The sequence below is a fragment of the Bos grunniens genome, chromosome 5 (genome assembly GCF_055505025.1).
Source record: "Bos grunniens cultivar Pamir isolate PY7600 chromosome 5, Bosgru_T2T1.0, whole genome shotgun sequence".
Lineage (NCBI taxonomy): Eukaryota > Metazoa > Chordata > Mammalia > Artiodactyla > Bovidae > Bos > Bos grunniens.
This window is the reverse complement of record NC_141169.1, coordinates 102,194,622-102,217,462: the sequence shown is the minus strand read 5'-3', so window position 1 is coordinate 102,217,462 and position 22,841 is coordinate 102,194,622. Positions and strand designations below refer to the sequence as shown.

General features: G+C 43.1%; 1 protein-coding gene and 1 long non-coding RNA gene across 33 annotated transcripts in view; one reads left to right on the top strand and one right to left on the bottom strand.

The window, feature by feature from the left end:
• Positions 1–22,841, top strand: part of RIMKLB (ribosomal modification protein rimK like family member B) — a 135,080-nt gene that overhangs the window by 70,485 nt on the left and 41,754 nt on the right. For 8 of the 32 annotated variants that reach the window (XR_015164298.1, XR_015164294.1, XR_015164291.1 and 5 more), the window contains exon 1: positions 17,732–17,779. The exons of 2 other annotated variants lie outside the window; for them this stretch is intronic. The gene's annotated coding sequence lies outside the window, so the exon portion shown is untranslated. 22 more of the 32 variants (XR_015164297.1, XR_015164292.1, XR_015164288.1 and 19 more) reach the window with 10 other exon arrangements.
• On the bottom strand, positions 9,739–16,692 carry LOC147372787 (uncharacterized). Its single transcript, XR_015164304.1, has 2 exons — positions 16,553–16,692; positions 9,739–10,408 (listed from the first exon to the last, which is right to left on the bottom strand). It is a non-coding gene; the product is annotated as an uncharacterized LOC147372787 (long non-coding RNA).

Here is a 22,841-nt window from a genome sequence, read left to right as displayed (position 1 = left end):
ATTCCTGATCTGGGAAGATCCCACCTGCTGCAAAGTCACTAAGCCCTTGCACCACAACTACTGAGCCTGTGCATTATAAGAGAAGCCGTTGCAATAAGAAGTCCAGACACCGCAACTAGAGAAAGCCTGCGTCAGCAACAAGGACCCAGCACAGTACAAAATAAAAAACAAAAATAACCAAACTAAAATTATTTAAAGACAGAAACTTAGACTTTCCTAAGTGACATGTTTGAAAAGCATAATCACCACCAATCCAGCTAATTCTACCCCAGGTAATTCTAGGATAGTTGGAGAATTATGCCTCATCCTAAGCCCATTATTCCCCCTCCCCATTTTGAATAGACTTTTTTTGTGTCCAGAGCAGTTTTTATGTTCAGAGCAAAACTGAGTGGAAAGTACAGAGAATTTCCATATACTCCTTGCCCTACATACTCACATCCTTCCCCACTGTCAGACCAGGGAAGTCCACTGTTACAAGAGTAAATTAGGGTTCACTCTAATTTGGAATGCTGTCCATTATGTGGGTTTTGACAAATGTGTACTGACATGCATCCACCATTATAGTATCGTACAGAGTAGTTTTACTGCCTTCAAAGTACTCTCTGCTCTGCCTTTTCATGACCCCCTCTCCTCTGAGCCCCGACAACAACTGATCTTTCTGCTGCCTGTTAGGTTTTTTTTTTTTTTCTTTTTCCAGAATACAGATAGTTGGAATCATATGGTATGTGTTTTTTTTTTTTCAGATTGCCTCTCTTACTTGATCATAATGCATTTAAGTTCAGTCCATGCCTTTTCATGCTTGGTAATTTATTTCTTTTTAGTGTGGAATAACAGTTAAACTGTGCATTCACCTACTTGATTGTTTCTGTTTGGGCATTATGAAGCTGCAATAAGCATACATGTGCAATTTTTTGCATACGTTTTTCCTTTGGATAAATACCAAGGAGCTTGAGACTAGATCATATGGTAAGGGTATATTTAGTTTTATAAGAAACTAATCTGTCTTCCAAATTAGTGGTACCATTTTGGATCCTCAGCAGTGAATGGGAGTTCCTGTTGCTCGACATCCTTGCCCTTGTTTCACGTTATCAGTATTTTGGATCCAGCCATTCTAATAGGCGTGTAGTGATATCCGATTGTTTTTTAATTCTCATTTCTCTAATGACATAGGATATGGAGCGTTTGTTTCATTTGCTTAGTTGGCATCTTATATTTTTATTGGTGAGGTACGTGTTTCAGGTCTTTTGCCCATTTTAAAATCAGTTGTTTTCTTTTAATATTTACGTATTTATTTGGCTGCATCGGGTCTTAGTTGTGGCAGGTGGGCTCTCGAGGACTTGGGCTCAGTAGTTGGACCTCTCCGGCTGAGTTGCTCCATGGCAGGTGGGATCTTAGTTCCCCAACCAGGGACCGAATCTGAACCCTGGACTGAACCCTGGACTGAACCCAAATCCCTGCTTTGGAAAGTGGATTCTTAACCACTGGACCACTAGAGAAGTCCCTGTTTATTTTTCTTATTGTTGATTTTTAAGAGTTATTTGTATCTTTTGGATAACTATTCTTTATCTGGTATGTATTTTGCACATATTTTCTGCCAGTCTGTGGCTTGTCTTCTCATACTCTTGAGACCATGTTTTGCTGAGCAGAAATTTGGAATTTTAATGATGTTTCAGCTTATTAATGACAGTGACTTTGTATCTAAAAAAGTCACCACCATACCCAAGGTCATTTATCTATGTTATCTTCCAGAAATTTTATAGCTTTTCATTTTATATTAGGTCTATGACACATTTTGAGCTAAATTTTTTAGAGAAGAGCATAAGGTCTGTGTCTAGATTCTTTTTGTGGGGTGAGGGGAGGGCATGTGGACGTCCAGTTGTTCCAGTACCATTTAAAAAATTTTTTATTATTTTATTTATTTTTGGTTGTGCTGGGTCTTTGCTTTTCGAGGGCTTTTTCTCCAGTTGTGGCGAGTGGGGGCTTCTGTCTATTTGTGGTACAAGGGCTTCTCGTTGTGGTGGCTTCTCTTGTTGCAGAGCACAGGCTTTTGAGCTTGCAGGCTTCAGTAGCGCTTCTGCTCAGTAGTTGTGGCACACGGGCTTAGTTGCCCTGCAGCGTGTGGAATCTTCCCAGACCAGGGATTGAACCCGTGTTCCCTGCATTGGCAGGCAGATTCTAAACCACTGAATCTAAACCACTGATTCTAAACCACCCAGGGAAGTCACAGGACCATTTCTTAAAAAGACTGTCTTTGCTCCATTGTGTTGCCTTTTATCCTTTGTTCTAGATCACCTGATTGTTATTTATGTGGGCCTATTTCTAGACTCTATGATGTATCTTTGATCTTTTGTTGCCAATACCACACTGCCTTAATTACTGTAGCTTTATACTGTTTGATGCACAGAAAGACAAATGCTGAGACACAGAGGTGTGCAGCAGAGAAAGGGTATATTCATGAGGCAGCCAAGCAAGGAGCACCAAGCTCAAATCCACCTCCCCAAAGGTGAAGAGCTTGGGATGTTTATGAGACAAAGAAGCAAGGTGGCCTGAAGTGGGGCTTCCTAAGGGGAAAGAGACGGGATTCAAGGTAAAGATGAAGTAATCAGTGTTCTGTGCAGGTGTATCTGATTTTCGTGCTTCTCATGGGATGCTTGTTCAGAAAACGGCAGCAGCAGCATGATCCCAGGGTGGGAGTTTTGACCCCCTGATGTCAAAGGTTATCAGGGCCAGTGGTTGGTTTGACCTGGACAAGACTAGCTCCCTGTTTCTGAAAAACAATTTAAGCAATTGTAGTGTAGCATGCATACATCAGAGGTGTAATTTATAAGGGCTGTTAAAGAAGTCTTGTGATGTTTCATCTAAGCTACGTGAAGTTTTGAGCATATGCAATCTGCAAGAACAATTAAAGCAAGCTTGGTCAATGAAGGCAGGTTACGGGTTATCATTTATTAAGCAAGTTATAGTTCAAAGGATCTCAATAGTAAATCGTGAGGTCAGTTAGTTTCAGTCCTCCATTTTGTTATCTGTTCTTGGTCTGGGTCAATCTGTGGACATTCAGAAAATAACTTGCTGGAATTTTGATTGGGATCATATTGAGTCTATAGATCAACTGGAAAGAACTAACATCCTGACAATATTGAAGTCTTCCTATCCATGAACATGAGATAGCGACTCATTTAGTTTTTCTTTGATCTCTTTTTTCAGAGTTTATGGTTTCCTTTGATCATTTTTGTATTTAGGTTTATACCTGTGTGTTCAGTCACTCTGTCGTGTCTGACTGTTTATGACCCCATGGACTGTAGCCCACCAGGCTCCTCTGTCCATGGGAATTTTCCAGGCAAGAATACTGGAGTGGTTGCCACTTCTTCCTCCAGGGGATCCTCCCCACCCAAGGATGGAACCCTCTTCTCTTGCATCTCCAAAGTAGTTTATTTTATTGGGTCTCTGCTGCCCTCGTCTCCCTCCCTCCTAGTACACAGCACATAAAACCCTGGGAATATCAGAAGTTACTTGTCTATTCTAAGCTAATGAGATGACTGGTGCTGGGGACTCTAGGATCATCATGGGATGAATGTTCATTGCTGGGGTAATTACCCATGTGATGAGAAGGTTGGAATTTTCAGCCATCTCCCCATCTCCAAAGAGGCGTGAATTATTGTTGATGGACTATGATTTAATCCTCCCCCATGTAAGGGAGCTCCATAAAAATTACCTGATGGAAGGGGTTTGGAGAGTGTATTTTGTGGGGAATACATCCCAGTGCTGACACGGTACAGTGCCCAAGGATGGCACAAGAGCTCTGCATATTCCTCCCTTATACCTTGCCCAACACGCCCCGTCCCTTTGGCTGCTCCTGTTTCTAGCCTTTACAATGAATGGGTAATACTGAAAAAGTAAAATACTTTCTTGAGTTCCGTGAGTCATTTAACAAAATTATTGAACTTGAGGAAAAGATTGTGAGAACACTGATTTATAGCCCGGTGTTCAGAAGTACAGGAGGCAAGACTTGTAACTGGCAGCAGAAATGGAAGCAGTCTTGTGGCACTAAGCCCCAGACTTGAGAGATCCAACGCTAACTCCGGTTACGTAATTTTACAGTCTAACTGAATTGTAGGATACCCAGCTAGTGTTTGGAAATTGGGAAGTGTCAGAGAGCCAGACCCACATATTTGGTATGTAGGAAAAAAAAAAAAAAGTTTCTTGGAGTGAGACTTTTGTAGAAAAAAGGCAGAAGCAAAGCAAGAGAATTATTGCTTGGCTATAACTTAAGGCCTGTATGGCTGTTTGTGGTTGGCTTACTCCTTGGAAGAAAAGCTATGACAAACCTAGATAGTGTATTAAAAAGCAGAGATGTCACTTTGCCAACAAAGGTCTGTATAGTCAAAGCTATGGTTTTTCTATAGTCCTGTACAGACGTGAGAGTTTGACCATAAAGAAGGCTGAGTGCTGAAGAACTGATGCCCTTGGTCAGCAAGGAGATCAAATCCTAAAGAAAGTCAACCTTGAATATTGATGCTGAAGCTGAAGTTCCAAAACTTTGGCCACCTGATGGGTAGACCTGACTCATTGGAACAGACCTTGATGCTGGGAAAGATTGAAGGCAGGAGGAGAAGGGGCAACAGAGGAGGATAAGATGGTTGGATGGCATCAATGACTCAATAGACGTAAGTCTGAACAAATTCCGGGAGATGGTGAAGGACGGGGAAGCCTGGTGTGCTGCAGCAGTCCATGGGGTTGCAAAGAGTCTGACACAACTTAGCCATTGAACAGCAACTACGCTTAGGTTTCAGTTTCATAACCTTGAGGCATTTACAGGCTTAGATTTTGGTTTGCTTATATACAGCCACCTTGGAATTAGAGCCTCCACAGTCTAATGGCTCCCTGCTTAATTAATTAATGATTTCTCCCTTCTGACCATCCTCTTGTACATGGGAGATTCACAAAAAATTTGGTATTAGCAGAACTTCTCAGTCACCATCAGAATTAAGTTGCTTTTGTCTCATTGTGATACTGATTAAGATGTCAGGTTCACAGAAGAATTTGTTTGGGGGGAGTTCCCTGGCACTCCAGTGATTAGGACTCTGTGCTCTCACTGCCAAAGACTGGGGTTCAATCCCTGGTTGGGGGAACTACTAGCTGCATGGCCCGGCCAAAAAGGAAAAAAAAAATTTTTTTTTTGGTTATTTATCTTGTTTCTGTTATGCAAGCACAATGAGACCATTTGACACGCAGCTGATGGCTATGAATGTGCATTTAAGACCTGTGAGAGAACACAGTGCACCAAGGAACCAATCATGGTTATTATTCAATTCAGTTCAGTCGCTCAGTCGTGTCTTTCTGACTCAACCCCACTGACTGCAGCATGCCAGGTCTCCCTGTCCATCACCAACTCCCAGAGTTGACTCAAACTCATGTCCATTGAGTCGGTGATGCCATTCAACCATCTCATCCTTTGTCGTCCCCTTCTCCTCCTGCCTTCAATCTTTCCCAGGATTAGGGTCTTTTCAAATGAGTCAGTTTTTCACAGACTATAAGGAGGATAATACCAAGAGTGAGAGGTATATTCCTAATCAGAACTTCCTATGAACCAAACCAGTTGTTATCAAATAAATCAGGGAATGTACCTGAAGGGTCATCAACCCACCAAAGGCAAGTGGCTTATTCATTAATCTTGTGTATTTAGCACAATACCAGAGTGTAGTGGTGTTGATCCAACTGTGACAGGAGGCATTCTGCCGTGGCACAGTTTCCTCCTTGTTAAGCTGACAAGTAACGTCAAGCAATTCTATTATCCAAGACCATCCTAGCAAGAAAGCGTCAGGACTTTTGTTGTGCAACTATGACCTGAGTTATAGATTTAGGGATAATTGCCAGATTTGAGGGCCTGGCAGGAAGTGACCTTCCTTTACCTGCAAAGGCTGCCAAGAATCCTGTAAACAGGTTAGCAGGCCTGTTTTTCCCAAGGGGCTTGACTGACTCCACAGAGTGGACTGAGTCTTTACTCTGGGCTTTGAATTCCTTCCAGAGGCGAATTTCTGTTCTTATAAGGACTTACTTAGAAGGGCAAGTATGGTTGTTTTTAATCCTCAAAGAATAGGGCTGAATGAAATCAAGAGGCTGATCCACCCACCCAAATACATGAATTAAGATGGAAATCTAGATTCCTGTGTTCTAGATTTAGAGCTGTGGGTCTCTGGAATGTTTTCGAAAATGCTTCCACAATGACCTCAGCATGTTTTTCTTTCCCTTTGGGTACATAGTTTCATTTTAGCTTAGGAGAAAATGCCTTTAAAAAAAAAAAAAAAAAAAGGACTTTTAAAGCTACTTCCAATTAGGCCAACTTTTGACCACAGGCCTACTTTTAAAAAAATGTAGATCTTCTCCTCCCCTCCCTCAAATATTTTGTCAGGTTTCAGCTGGGACAAACAGTAAATTTTCCTGGTAGTTTGGAACAATCCCAGGGATCCAAGAGGTGTTTCCAAAGAGGATGCTAAAGATAATACCTTCTTAGATCTGGAGCCACTTCGAAAAATAACCCAAAGATCCAGCAACAGTAAGTAGGACCCTAGCCACAAACAGCCCATGTTTCTGTCCAGCTATATTTTGGGGCTGAAATGCCTGCATATGTCCCTAAGAACCGAAAACCTGAGTGCCCCAGGCAGGCAGAGAAACTTGTTGTTTAGTTGCTAAGTCGTGCCTGATTCTTTTGCGACACCAAGGACTGTAGCCCACCAGGCTCTTCTGTCCATGGGATTATTCAGGTAAGAATACTGGATTGGGTTGCCATTTCCTCCTCCAGGGGATCTTCCCTGCCCAGGGACTGATCCTGCATCTCCTGCATTTCCTGCATTGGCAGGCGAACTCTTTACCACTGAGCCACCTGGGAAGCAGAGAAACTGTAGAGGAGGATAAATAATTTTCCTTCTACTCTTGAGAGAGGCTGGGAGTCCTCGTTGTCTAGGGTATCTCTTGACTGGATCTAAAAGTTAAAAGATCCCCCACTCTGGCCACTGCAATTCAAGATTATCTTTGGTGAGATTAATATACTTGTTCAGTCTTAAAATTTATTCACCTGGACCCAGTTCAGTTTAGGTCAGATCCAATCCCATCCCCAATCCAGTCTGGTTTTAAGTTGGACCCAGTTTGGCTGGTTTCTGGACCCAATCTGGAAAGATGAAATGCTCAGATAAAGTCTGACAGCTCATAAGCAAGGATCCAAGAGGGTTTCAGCTACATCCTCCAAAGAAGCTGTGCCTTAAAGGGGCTAAGTGAGTACTTCTACATGGTTTCTCATTTCTCTAGGAGGCCACTCAGGAGCTCCTTCTGTTCCCTCAGCTGACAACAGAAAGCTAAGAGACCAACTGAGGCATATTAAGAGTATGTGAAAATGTTAGTTGCTCAGTTGTGTACAACTCTTTGAGACCCCATGGACTGTAGCCCTCCAGGCTCCTCTGTCCATGGAATTTTCCAGGCAACAGTAATGGAGAGGGTTATCATTCCCTTCTCCAGGGGATCTTCCCAATCCAAGGATCAGACCTCCGTCTCCTGCATTATAAGTGGAGTCTTTACTGTCTGAGCCACCAGGGAAGCCTAAAAACAAAGACACCAAGGCAAGCTACAGTCATGTGCCATGACTCAGATTTTTTAAATCTGAGTATTTTACGAGTATACATGAACAAAAATCAATTCTAATTGAGCAGCTTCAATGGGAGTTGGGGAGATTTTTATAGGGGAAAGGGAGAAGCAAGAAAATTATTGGTGGGATGTATTATGTTGGTCAAAATGTAAGACCTTACTTATATTCTACTTGGTGGCCTTTCACCCTAATGGCCCCCTAATTTAATTAACACATGCAGATTTAGGGAGGGCTCCATGAAAGAATTGTGAGGAAGAGTGGTTGTCAAGCCTTAGTACATCAAAATAATCCAATGTACATCACAATGAAAACTCTTGAGTTTCAGTTTGGTGTGACTGGCGTGACTGGCGTGGGGATTACAAACTGCAAATGGGGTAAGAACACCTCCAGGTGGAGGTGTTCCTAAAAGCGAGGACTTCAGACTTCTTCATACCAGTATTTCTTAAACCTGAGAGCCTGAGTCAGAATCCTCTGAAAGTGTGACTGCCAGAAAAAATGCACGATGGTTAAATAAATTTGACCTGCACTAATAATTTTAGTATATCTCAAAAACTGCACTATTTGGGATAGATCATCTGTTAGTTTAACTGAAATTCAAATGTACTTTCTTTCCAAGCATCTTTCAAATGAGTAGTTTGTGTTCCTGTTGTGACTGTTGTCTGTTTCGTCTTTTTCAGAAATTGCAAACGATACAATCTCATCAGGAGATTGTTTTATCTCTGATTCACCTACTGAATCTTCTGACCTCCTTCTAGAATCACCTCAGTTACTCAGTGGGTAACAAAAATTTCAATAAACCTTTATACTTCTTTTTTCTTAGTTTCTCCGCTTATTTTCACACTTCGGTTTGGTCTCTCCTCTGCTGTCCCCTCCTAACTCTTGTTTCTCTGCTTTTGTTCAAGTTGTCTTCATGGAAATGCCTCCCGCGGCTTTCTCTCCTTCCTTCCCTTCTGTTTCCTTTCTCCTTTTTCCTTCTCTCCAAGCCTCCCACGGCAAAATTAAACTGTGCAAACAAGTTAGTACACTAGGGACCAGGCCACAGTATTGTGTTCCAGAAGTTTCTGTTCTGACAGTCCTTTTGCAAGAGCAAGTTCCCAGTCTGGGGAAAAGAGAGCGTCAAGAAACAATCGCTTCGCCCGAGGATCTGCTGGGGGAGTGATGGATGGTACCGCAGTTACTTAACTGCCGGAAAAGGAGGGGAGTCACTGCCAGGCAGCGGGAGGGGCGGAGGTGGCTGGGAGAAAGAGCCAGTCAGGAAGAGCCATGGAAGGGGGCGGGGAATGCGCTCCCTGTGTATGCTGCCTGCAAGACCTTTCTGCAGATACTGTGTCTTTGTGAGCTGACTGCGGAGGCCATGTGCATGCAGAATGCATGTGAATGTATGCGTTGCTTATTTCAGATCGCGGGTCTATGTGAACTGCTGACTGCAAGAAACAGGAATGTACCGTTGAAAGGATTTTGCAGTCAGAGTGCTTGTTTGTGGTTGTGTGGTATGTGTGACTGACTTTTTGCCAAATGCGCTGTTTCAGATTCCAGCTCTCAGAGTGGAGTGGAAGTCTGGCTGACTAAGCCAAGGTGCAACAAAGTCAGAAGGAAATATGGGGGCAACTTGAGGTGGAAATAGAGAAGCTTGTTGCAACAAGGGAAAGAAAAAAAAATTGGAGAAAGGAGAAATGAATGAGAAACAGAATATAAGCACGAAAAATTCCTTACTTGGAAGAAATTTGTAAGGAAGCGAGAAAGAAAAGCAACATTCTTCCCGATGTAGGAACTATATATATATATATATATATCTTTAGTTCCTCTGGTACCTTGATGAGATTATTTCCTAGTTTTTCCTCCCTTATTTCTTTCTAGACACAATTCATCTTGGCAGGTACATTACACATATATTTTGGTTACACCAGGGGATAGTTTAAAACTTAACAGTTATCCAGAAACGAACATTATCAGTTCTTACATGAGAGATAGGGGCTTTTTTTTTTTTTTTTGGTGCTGTTGTTAGATCAGAGAGCTATTGGCTGTAATGGAAAGATGTCCAGTTTGGGGTTTTTTTGGGGGGGAGGGGCATCCCTGGATAGGCTCAAACCAAGGACATTCAGTTTTGATCAGGAATTTGTTTCATTTTAATTCTTTATAATTGTTTAGTGATTGAAATAGTTCATGAAGTCCATGATATTTCAAAAACAGGGGTGTTGAAATACAGTCTCTGCATTCCAGAAGTAGTTATTGTTATTACTATGATTATTAACAATTTGACAGGGACTACCTACACCTGGAGTGAGAACTTCTAGATCTCCGTGGATAAATAGCATAACTTTGAACTTGGAGGTGGGCTGGGGAGGGAAGTCTTAATTGGGACCCTATTTGTTTTGCTTTGTTGCAAAAACACTACATATTTTGGATGGCTTCAAATTGCAGTCATTACGATGTCTTCCTCAGCTCTTTGCTTGCTTCATTTTTAAAACATTAGAGATTATTATAACTGTATTTCCGGTACTACTTGTCCTCCATTCATTAATATGTCTTTTATTTTATTCAGCCATCTTCTCCCTTTCTTTTCATCTGCCTTGCTCCTTCTTGTTTCTCATCATGTTTCCCTGGATTTGATTAAAATTCTCTTCACTTCTCTCCTCACCACTCTCTCCTTTATGGAAATTATTCCTTTTCAGGCTTGTCTTTTCCCTCATTCCCTTCTCTGGTGTCTTTGTCTCCAGCAGAGGGGGTCTGATGTTGATCCGAGGTAGGGAATAAGGCCTGGGAGAAAGCAGCCTGGGGGAAAAGGAGGAGGAAGCAGAGATTCAGCTGTTTCTGCCATTATCTGGTGAAAGGCAGGCTTTAAGCCGGCCTCTGTAAATTCCTCCCCTCCCGCCCCCACAGTTCCCCACCTCAAAGGGTCTCTCCACTTCTCCACCTTAAATTCCATTCCCCACCCCCAACCCCCCCCACCCCCTGCCATTTCTCGGGTGACATTACTCTCTACCAGCTCTGACTGCCAGGGACACTGACCTACTTTCTGCCCTCTCTGTCAGGCATGAACCCTGATTTGTCTAGTAAATCCTGAGTTTCTGCTAAATCCTTTTTTGCCCCAACCTATTAGTGGGTCCCTTTTGAACCTCAAAGCATTTCACAATTTCCCACAAAATAGTAGTTTTTCTGTTCAGCAACTGAAGTTTGAGAAGCTTAATGATAAAAAATCTGTGACTTTAGCAAATCCATCTATGACAAATGAATTGGTACTTTGTTGATCACAGTAGAATCTATACATATTCAGACAGTAACAGTAATAGTTTTTTGGTTGAATCTTTATATGTTTGATGGATTCCTAGATTCTTTGTGACAAATTCTAATACACACACACACCGTTATTTATCAATTGTATGTTATGTTAGAGACATGTCAAAATATCAGGCATTGCTATCCTAATACTACTTTACATACTAAGTAGTAGGAGGAAACTGCTGACGAAATCAACTGTGCAGTCATTGAGGGTTTATAAGAAGTTGGTTCAGAGTATGTACTTTGATGCTTGAATTCAAATCATGGCTTTGCCACTTGCTAGCTAGTAATAGCTGTGTGAGTTTGAACAAGTTATTCAAACTCTCTGTTCCTCAGATGGTTCAGTGGTTAAGAATCCGCCACCAATGCAGGAGACACAGTTTTGATCCCTGGGTCCGGAAGATTTCCTAGAAAAGGAAATGGCAACCCACTCCAGTATTCTTGCTTGGGAAACCCCATGGACAGAGGAGCCTGGAGGGCTACAGTCCATGGGGTCGTAAAGAGTTGGACATGACTGACCAATTAAACAACAACAATAATCTTGGCCTAGCTTGTCTGTCCTAATTGTCCAGAAAACTTTTGGAAAACTAGCAGGAAGGTTTGGAACTTTTATATTAGAGATTTGCCTAGTAATTGCACTGTCACTCGACATAAAATTTCTTTTTCCTTTTTTCTTTCTTTCTTTTCAGTGTTTCCTCATGCTGCCAGGATGAATCCCAAACTGAGTTTGGGCGAGTCAGGTAGAGTTTTCTATTTAACCTAAGAGAAAAGTAAGGAAGATTAAATAAATCTAGCTTAATGATCACTACAGGTTTGAAACCCAAGAGAGCAAGAATGATTTAAAAACAAAATGAAGAAATAGATATTGTTCTGTTTCTTTGCATAGAAGAAAATTACATGAACTCAGACTAATGAATGGAGCTCCCCAGTACAACTTTTTATAATTTTATTTATTTATTTACTTAGTGGGTGTACTAGGTCTTCGTTGCTGCTCAGGCTTTTCTCTGATTGCAGAGAGTGGGTGCTACTCTCCAGTTGCAGTGCGTTGGCTTCTCATTTTGGTGGCTTCTTTTGTTGCTGAGTGCTCTAGGGCTTCAGCCGTTGTGGCTCCCAGCTCTAGAGCACAGGCTTAGTAGTTGTGGTACACATGCTTAGTTGCCCCATGCTACGTGGGATCTTCTAAGATAGGGATCGAACCCGCATCTCCTGCATTGGCAGGCAGATTCTTTACCACTGAGCCACCAGGGAAGCCCTAGTCTAATTTTTTAAATGTGAAAAATGCAGCAACAGGACCAGAGCAATCAAGATGGTGCCAGGTCATTAGAATGATCCCAGAACTCATTCATTCTTTCATCCATTCAATCTGTAAATATTTGTTAATCATTCAAGGTGCTACTGGTGACATTCATGGCAGATCCAACAGCTCATGTGTGGTTAGATATCATTTCTATGGTTGAAATGTCACCAAATTCAATCAGGTGACTCTCTGCCCTGAGTGGAGGGTTCTCCCCTATTTCTTTTTCCCCCTATTATTTCTTTAAAGAGAACATGCTGTTACCTTTCCACATTTGCTTAGTCCATTCTCTCTTCTTCCATTCTTCCTAGACTGAGATACTACTAATAAAATTTTACTTTTATTATTTATTACTGGGTCTTTATTGCTGTTTGGGCTTTTCTCTAGTTGCAAAGAGCGGGGACTACTCTCCAGTTGCAGTATGTGGGCTTCTCATGGCAGTGGCTTCTCTTGTTGTAGAGCATGGGTTCTAGGGTGCACGGGCTTCAGTAGTTCTGGTTCCTGGGCTCTAAAGCATGGGCTCAATAGTTGTGGCTCAGGGGCTTAGTTGCTCTGTGGCATGTGGGATCTTCCCTGCCCAGGAATCGAACCCATGTCTCGTGCATTGGCAGGCAGACTCTTTACACACTGAGCCACCAGGGAAGCCTAGATTGAGATACTTTTAATAAACTCCAGTGGATAGAGAATCCGGAGACTGGGAAATTGGCACCAATGATGTTACCTCATTGCCTCAATTTTTTCTTCTGTTAGAAGAGACTAACAATATTTACTCAACATTACAAGGTTGCTTGGGGCTTCCATTGAGTTTATAAATGCCGAGTGCTTTAAATTAAGAATATTTTACAGATGGCTTGTTTCTTTAAGACACTATTCTCAAACTTTACTGTGTCTAAGAATTACGTGGTAAGCTTGCAGGCTATTGGCTGATTCTATAAGCTTTGTGTTTGGCGCCCCCCCCCCCCAAAAAAAATGCAGATCCTCTGGCAGATTCAGAAAGTCAAAGGTGAAGGCTAAGGAATCTGCATTAAACATTCTGTGTACTCTTGTGTAGTATAGTAAAAGAGACAGTGGGCAGATACAACTAAAGGAAGGGGACAAAAAAAACCTATACCGTGCTCTTTCTAAGTCTTTTTCCTTTACACTTTTTCCTTCTGTGATTCAGCCAATGTACCGTCTTTCCTGGCTCTTCCCACCCCATCCTCCTTTGTGTTGGCATTGCATTTTCTTAGCATAGTTAGAGGCGCTCAGCTTACTGTGCAGAAATGGAGTGGAGGGAAAGGAGGAGGGACGTGGGTGGAGAAAGGCTAGATCAGGGTTTAACTGTGAAGACTGTTGTTGCCAGGCTGGTTCTAGCCGGCTGACTCTGGGAGAGGAAGCCTGAGGAGAGCTAGACTGACTGCAGCTGCTGCTACTGTTCCTTATTTGCTTGTGTCCATTCTGATAGAAGACTCACTACCTTTTCTCCACCCACAAAAATCACATTAGATATCCTACTGGTGGACACTATTTTAGGTACTGATAACAATCCTGGATTCCTTCCTGTTTTCTCTTTACTACTTTGGGCCTTTCATTTTGATCAAATCCCAGCTGGTTTCTTTGTCTTTAACCCCAGGAGGTAAAGACATGCACCAGATGGTGGCTATGGGGTACTTAAAGATTTTTGCTTGACCTGCAGTCTCCGTGGTAGATGAGTTATGCTTTTCTGACTGATGTAACTATACACTAGGGCAACTCGAGTGGAATCAGAGAGAACCTGGGCAACTTGGTTGGGAGATTTTGTTTCATCAAATCTTCTGTTTTATGTGCCTCCCCCATTACTGTTTTCACATTGTCCACCAAGAGCATTTTAATAAAGTCATACAGATAATTCCAGCATCTCTGTTGTCTAAACCTTGGTCTTTAGAATTCCCAGAAGTGTGTTAGCAAATACTGGTGTCTGGACCCCAACCCCAGATATTCTGATGTAAGCTCCCCAGTGGTTCTATTATGTCTAAGAACAAAAATCTGGAAATGTTTTGCTTTATGAAAAGGATGTACTTTAACTTTGTCTCACATATTATTCAGGGTAGAGTTGGTCTCACAATCAAAGGGACATCAGTAAATATGTATCTTTGTACTATCACCACGTCTGAACATTGTATAACTTCTCTTTGGTATTTGACTATTTTGGTATCAGCCATGTATAATAATAGCTAATGTGCAGTTTCTATATAGTGCATTATATTTATGTTACCTCATGAATCCTTGAGTTTCCCTGGTGGCTCAACTGGTAAAGAATCCACCTGCAATGCAGGAGATTTGGGTTCAATCCCTGAACTGGGAAGATCTCCTGGAAAAGGGAATAGCTACCCACTCCAGTATCCTGGCCTGGAGAATTCCATGGACTGTATAGTCCATGGGGTTGCAAAGAATCCGACACGACTGAGCCACTTTCACTTTCATGAGTCCTTAAAGTTCAATGAAATAATCTTCATTTTGTTGACAAGAAAACTGAGGTGACGATCCCATGACACCAGTAAATAAAGCTAGGATTTCAAATCAGATAAATCAGATTTATCTGACTCCAGAGATGTGAGGTTACTAATAATATGGCTTCTCAAGGGAGTCAACTGACCCTCTTCTGAAGAATATTAATTTATGGGTTAAAAACGAATGGTGCATGATTAAATCAAGATAAACTACATTGTTCCTGAAGAGATGAGTCCTTACCTGTCCAGACATAACTACCATCAACCTATGAAACCTATAACTACTTCGAACTTATGATTGAACCTAAGAAACTGAACCTTGCTTTCCCACTATGGAAATTCTAAAAATACAGTGTCATGCCACTAGCTTTGTGCTTTCTTTTTTTAAAGTTATGGATTTAATTTGGCTGCACCAGGTCTTAGGCCTGTGGGATCTAGTTCCCCGAACAGGAAAGGAAGGCAGAGTCTTAGCCACTGGACCACCAGGTAAGTCTCTCACTGGTTTTGTTTTTTAAAAATATACTCCCAGGTTTGTTTTTTTGTTTCCCTGACTAGGTTACGTGAAAGCAAAGTTGCTGTGTTTTCTGAATTTCTTAGGATGTGTCTGGCACATAGTGATAGTGTATTGAATGATTGATAGCATTTTTTAAAAAGATAAGCAGCTAGTTAGTTACTAGTCTAATAATCCCTATCCACACTTTCACCTATACAACCTGGTTTTCCTGGATGTTCATGGCACTGTGAATTGGGATCCTCTGTTGGGCATGTCTGCAACCTTTTCTCTGTGCCAGTTTCCCTGTGTTTCTTGGGCTCATTGTGGTCATATCTCTGTGATCAAGCTTTGATTGCAAAATAATTCTCTTTCCTCTTCAGATTGAAGAGAAGTACTTTATGTTCCAGGAGATAGTATCACAGTGGACTATATAGTAACATTTTAGTTCTGTAGACCTTTCTCCCTTTCTCTTGAAGGTAGTAGATCATATGTATTTCCCTGTTGGCTCAGTGGTAAAGAATCCACCTGCTAATGCAGGAGATGTGGGTTTGATCCCTGAGTCAGGAAGATACCCTGGAGAAGGAAATGGCAACCCACTCCAGTATTTCTGCCTGGGAAAGCCCATGGACAGAAGAGCCTGGTGGGCTACAGTCCATGGGGTCGCAAAAGACTGTCATACAATTTAGCGGCTAGACAACAACAGGTCATATAGCACTTTTGCCCCTCTACGTGTATCTTTGATGAAAATTGTTCACTATCCTAGGTTACACTCAGTGTCATAACATATAGTAACAGCAGTACAACACCCTAAATCATGCTACATTTCTCAGTCAGGGGACTCTGTGGTAAATAAATAAAAAAGCAGACTGTAAAGATTGGGGAAGGAATGCTGAAAAGAATTTGTTGGCTGAGGGGACTGAGAAGCTATTGTGATCTGCAAGAAGGCTGACTTGTCAGGACACAACTGTAGCACAGCTGGCGATATCTGGGGGTAAGAAATAAGTAAGGTTATTTGGAAATGACTATTTTCCATATAACTATGGTTTATCACAGGATATTGAATATAGTTCCTTGTGCTGTATGGTAGGACCTTGTGTATCCATTCACTATAACAGTTTGTAACTGCTAATCCCAAACTTCCAAGCCATCTCTCCCCCAATTCCACTCTCTGAAGCCTGTTCTCAGTCTGTGTTTCTCTTTTGTAGATAAGTTACTTCATTTGTATCATATTTTAGACTCTGCATATAAGGGATATCATATGGTATTGGTCTTTGGTTTGACCTCTAGGGTCATCCACCTTTCTACAAAGGGCACTCTTTCATTCTTTTTTATGGCTGAATAGTATTCTGTCCTATCTATACACATCTTCCTTCCCCACTCACATTTGGGTTGTTTTCAACAGATTCATATTCTTACGCTCCTTTGCAGAGGAGTTTTTGGACCTTCCTCACCAGCGTGAAATTACCAGCACCATCTTTTAAAAAATCTGTCCCGTCTCAGCCATACTGTGAAGAAACATACTGAAGTGAACATTCCTTTTTACGCAAAGCTTGAGAATTTACAAAATGCTTTCAAGTGTATTATCACATTTCATTCTCACAGCAACCTTGGAACATACGCTGTTCAGAACAAAGCCTCAGAGAAAGTTAGGTAACTTCATTTGCCCAAGGTTTACACTGGTTTCTAAGTGGTAGAGCTGGCTGTGCCACGCGGCCCCGCCTGCATCTTAAAACCTGCCAAAAGCCCTGAGAACATAGGATATAGTTAAAAATTGGCCTCACACTATACAGAGGCATTGTCCTTACTCTGAACACGGAGAAGGACCTCAGAGGTATTTACGATCTTTGTCCCCACATCTTTGCCTCCTGCCTCCGGAGTGGAGACCACCGTTTGAAGGGACTCGCGGGGACCGGGGTCCACAGGGGAGCGCGGGCGGTGGGCGGGGCCGGGCGGGAGGCGCCAAGGGGTGGACACGCACACCGCCTACCGCGTCCGGGGACTCGGGGGGCTCGCGTCAGGGGTGGGCTAAGTGGGGCCCGAGGAGGGGCTGTGAGAGAGGGGAGGGTATGTACAACGGAAGGGATTCACCACGCGGTTTCGGGTTGGGAACAGACCTCGCCCCTCCACCGGTTTCCCTTTCTCAGTGAGGACGGTTTGGGGGCGGGTGGGGAAGGCGCGTCCTCGAAGCGCTCTCGAGCTCCCATAGCCCTCCGGGTGCGCGCGCCCACCGCCTCGCCTCGACCTCAGAGGCCGCAAGGGCTGCGAATGGGGACGGGGCGCCTGAGGGGCGGGTCCCGACGCAGGTGTCAGATCCGCTCGGTCGGGTTCGACTGGCTGGCTAGCTGGCTCAGCCCCTCGCTCGCCGGCCACCGCCCCCCGGCCCGCGGCCGCGCCGCAGCAGCGTCTGGAGGGCGGGGCCGGGTGTGCGCGCGGGTCCTCGGCACGCGGGCGGGCGGGCGGTGCGCGGCGCTTGGGTCTCAGGGAGCGCGGGGCGGCCCCCGCCGGCGTCGCGCGCGCTGTGTGAGAGCGGGGTCGCGCGCGCATCCGCGCGCACGCCAGGCAAGTGAGGGAGTGTGAAGGGAGTGTGAGGGAGAGAGGAGCAGCCGGGGGTGAGTGTGCGTGTGTGGGGTTGAGTGTTTGCCGGGGTGGGGGTGAGGGAGAGCCGCACCAACCGCGCGGCTGTGAGCAAGGGGGCGGGGGGTGAGTGGGCGAGGGCGTCGGGCCTGGCTGCTGGAGCCGCGGCGGCGGCGGCGGCAGCGGAGAAAGGAGGCGGCTCCCGGCATCCCGACCCCCCTTCCCCTGCCCTCCTTCTCGGACTTCCAGCCCGCCCGGCCGCCCGCGCTGCCCTCAGAGGCCGCCAGCCCGGCGCCGCCGTCCAAGAGCGAGGGAGGAGCCGCCCGAGCCAGGTGAGATGGACCCTCGCGTCCCTCCCAGGGGGTCGTGGCGAGAGGTGGAGGCCCTCCCGCCCTTCGCCTCAACCCCCGCCCACCGCGGCCGAGTTGGGGCGGAACTTGCTCCGGAGGAGCGGGCCGGAGCCCGGGAGCCGCCGGGGACGGAGTCTTGTGGAGGCCGGTGGTCTCCTCAGAGCCGGGGGCGGCGGGCGTGAGGCGGACCCCGGGCGGGGAGTGCGCGCCGAGAGGGGTTGAGGATGCCGGTGCGGCAAGCTGGAGGGAGGGAGGCGGCGGCGGCTTCGGGCGCGGAGCAGTGCGGTCCCCCTCGTCGAGGGGGTGTGGTGAACCGGGAAGGCGCGGCCGAGCCGCACACGCGTGGCGCTAACCTGTCCCCGGGAGCCCGGTAATCGCTGCCTCGCCTGGTGCCATCAGACGGATTCCTGTGGTGTGAGACCGAGGCGGGCGGGGCTGGTGATAGTCCTGCAGTTAATTCTGTTCTGATTTCACGTTTTCCTCCTCACGTTTTAGAAAAAGTGACAGCCATTCCCCCTTTTCCTTTTGACAGTCCTCTGAATAAGAATGGGGTGACATTTAATAATTGGATGTCCTGATTTTTTTTTTAAAGGCATTTGACCATGATGCAAATCTTTTAACCCCCTCCCCCCATAAATACAAAATAGTTAAGAGGATAATAACTTCAGATTTGCCTTACTAATTTGTCCTCATCTCTGGTAGCAGATTTGTTTTATCCCCCGTATGTGTGTGAATAGAGATGAGGCGTTGATTCTCTTCTGGGAGTGGGATTTTTGTACTAACCGTGCTCCATGTAACCTCCTTGTAAATTCTTTCATTGTGCTGTTTTCCCATTAATTACCAGACTTGTTCCCACATCTTTGTGGAGTTGGGTTAGATTTGAAATCTGTATGGAAGCTGGGCAGCCTAATATGGAAGATTTTCTTTTTGTGGGCTTGATAGGTTGATTATGTTTCTGGACGACTTAACTTTTAACTAACCATTAAAATGTAAATATTATTTATTTTAAACCTCACTTTGATAACATCGCATAGTTTCAAGGTCGTTGAAAAATCAGTTGATTGTCCACACACTTTAAAATATTCATTTGGATTAAAAACAGCCTCTGAAATTTCAGTCATGGAGAGTCACCATTCATTTTCTAACTTTCGGAATGAAAGGCTCTCATATAGTTGTAAGGTAGTTATAGTTTAAATTTCTTTTATATTGTTTGGTTGGTGTGTCAAAGGGAGGAGGCCTATTCTGTTTTGACGTGATCTTTTGTTTATTCCATTCTGTCTTGGTTAGCTATTAGTTTCCTTCTTTCGTGTCATGGATTTAGTTGTTAGTTTGGCAACATGGCTGATGTTTTTATCGCTCTGTCTGCCTTGTTTTCTCTCACCTTCTCTTATCCTTACCCCCCGATGCTGGAGTCTCCTTGTTGGGGAGGTGGGCAGTGTGTGATTCTGAGAACCAAGAAGGGGAACAGCAAATTCAGTCTTCTGTTCAGTAACATTCAGAGTCCTCTACTTAGTCAAGAGCCAGTTTTCTCATCCTGCCTTTCTCTCTGCAGGGGGTAAGGAGCTGTTAAAATCAAACTTCAAGACTTGTGGCTACCAGCTAAAATTCCACTGATCTTGGTTTCTGGTTAGGATATCCATGCGTGCTGTGCTGTGTTCAGCTCTTTGCTGCGACCTCATGGACTGCAGCCCGCCAGACCCCTCTGTCCGTGGGATTCTCCAGTCAAGAATACTGGAGTAGGTTGCCATTTTCCACTCCATGGGATCTTTCTGACCCAGGGATCGAACCTGGGAAGCCCAATTCCTGGTTGGATAAGTTAATCATTTCTCCTGTTTCAGGGATGGAGGGGAGAGTAACAACAAGAAATTGTCCTTTTTTTTTTCCCTTTTCCCTTCTCATTCTGTCCGCTTTTGCTCACCAGAGGGAAATTACCAGCAGTATGTTATAAACATTCTAACACTTCTTAGCCATATTGTAAAGAAAATTCTAAAGTGAAGGTTCATTTTTTCCTCTGAACATCAACCAAGCTTAGTGCATTACTTTCTTGGGACACAAGATGAAACATACCTTTCAAATTATCTCCCAATTCTTACTTTCCCCTATTTGTAGTCACCTGGAATTTGCTACTGGTTAAGTCACTAGAGTGATCTCAAGTCCTCTCTCCTCCCTCTGAGCTGAAGGACTGAACACTGGGCCAGGTCAGAGGAATGGAACAGAGCAGAATTAATTGTTCCACACTTTGGGACATAACACTTTCCTCTGGGAGGCAGACAGAAAGCTAAATATAGAAAATGGGTGGAGAAAGAACTTCTGTACCCATGAACAACCCACGAAGAGAGAGAAAATTGAGTTTTATTGTATGTTGTTTGCTGATAGCTGTTTTCTTGGTGGGGGAGTACATAAGTGATGTAGATTTGTAGAGACTTTATGTAGAGACTTTATGTAGATTTGTAGAGACTTCAAAAACTGGTTAGTTTTTGAAGAGTGCTCTCTGAAAGTGGGATTATCATAAGCATTTGAGAAAAGAACTTTTAGAAATGTTATTTAATTGAGGGTGTAGATTATGATAAGGACAGTGAAAAAAGTAGTACTATTCAATGTTAGCTGTACTGGCATGTGCAGTTGTTTCAAGAGAGGTTGAATAGGGGAGATTAGGCGCAGAGGTTGGGTAAATTGTCTTTCAGTACTTGGGAATTTTCCTGCTTGTGATATTTTTAGGGTCATTAAGAAATAATACCTTCAAAAATATCTGTATATTATATACTTTAGATTTATGTGCCGTACATATCTGTGTAAATGTTCAGCTTGCAGACAAGGACTGATTTTCTGGCTTCATCGTAACTGATGCCATGGTGTTAGTTTCAGTGTTTTCTTTTCCAGTGTTTTTTCCCTTTCAAAATTGGCTTGGAGGACAAAAGCCACAGAGCTAGCCAGCTCTACTCCCTTAAGAGTCTGGTCTGCATGGAACCCTGCTTATATCTTTTTTCCTCTCCTTTCTGACCCTAACCCTAGCCCCTACTTTAATTGTTAACAAAAGTAATTATTTCAATATCAGTTGTATAACAAGAATGGGAAGTAGCAGTAGGTTTGGGTTGTTTGTTTCTTATGAGAAACTGAAAACTTAAATTTCTAAGTTACATTTAGATATTATATGGCCGTTTACTTGGTATTTAATATTGAAAATAGCTATGTTTTTTTCATCTCCAGTTATACTTCAGTAAAACAAACTTCTTTAAAGTAACTCCCTCTTAACCCTGTCCTTTCTGAGGTTTTGTGCTTCCCACTGGGGATATTAGTTGAGAATAAAATAGATGGGGATTCTGTCCTCATAAAGTGTATAGTTTAATTTCATTGTTCTCTGTCCTTTGCCCTGTCAGTCACTTCTCTCTTCAATGTCTTGAGGAGTCTACTCTGTCTGTGAATTGATGAGTTAGCAGAACAAATTTGTGTGAATATTGTTATGCCAGTTTTTTTTTTTTTTACTACTTTTCTTTCAAAAGTGACAGCGCACCACAAAATGTGATAGAAACAAACAAACAAAAACTGCCCCTTAAATGTTTTTTTCCCGTCATCTTCTTAACAGTCCTCCTTTCTTTCTGTCTTTCTCTCTTAACCACTTCTAATACTAGCTCTTACCTTCATGTTATTAGAAATACAAAGATAGAGCATGGATTGGCTATATAAGATCAGACCTGTTCTGTCTTACTGCTCTGCTGTCCCGTATTTGGCATTATTTCAGTCTTTTGATACTTTATCAGAAAACTGCATCTTGAAAATACATGTGAGTTTGCCCAATTATAGCAGCATTGGAATTCTTCCCTGATGTTTTGGAGTTCTCACTTGTTAGCTTATTCCTTTGACATGTGATGTAATTAACCATATCCATAAAGTCTTCTTGAATATAATAACAGTTTCCTAATTGTTTTTTTCAGCATAGTGTCCAGAAAGAAACTTTGGAAAGAAGGCCCAACATTTAACATGTTAAATGTGATGAACTTTGAACTGTTCTGTGCATTGCATCTCAGGAAACTTTTGAAATTTTGTGCCACGTCCAGAGATACTCTGATGTAACATTTCTCTGTTAAGTGAAATCATTAGAAATGTTATTTGGATTCCAGAGAAAACATAGGTTTTCTTTATACCACAAAGTATTCTAGGAATTTTAGTAACTAACCTACAGATTATTTAAAGGTAGCATTTCAGGCCCTTTAGTTGGGAATGTGTGAGCATTTGCATGTTACTTTGTCCATGACAATTTTTTCTTTTTCCAGTTTTCTTTTTACGGTATAGTATACACCTAAATTTGACCATCTTAACAGTTTAGTGGTATTCAGTATACACATATTTTGCAACCACCACCATGGCCATCTCCAGAATTCTTTTCTTTGTCCTGCATTATTGACAACCTGTACCCATAAAACATTTAACTCCCCAATCTCTCAGTGCCCCAGCCATTAACAACCATCATTATGCTTTCTGTCTCTGTGAGTTTGAGTACTCTAGTACTGGAGCATAAGATTCATTCATGTTAAGCATGTAACAGAATCTGATGTCTTTCAAAGGCATTGTGTGTATACTGCATTTTTATTTATTCATCTGGCATAAAGGTGGCTTGCATCCACCTTTGAGCTCTTATGAATAATGCTGCATGTGTGTACAAATACCTCTTTAAGACTCAGCTTTCAGTTCTTTTGGGTATATACCTAAAAGTGGAATTCCTGGATTGTGTTTTGATTCTATTTTTAAT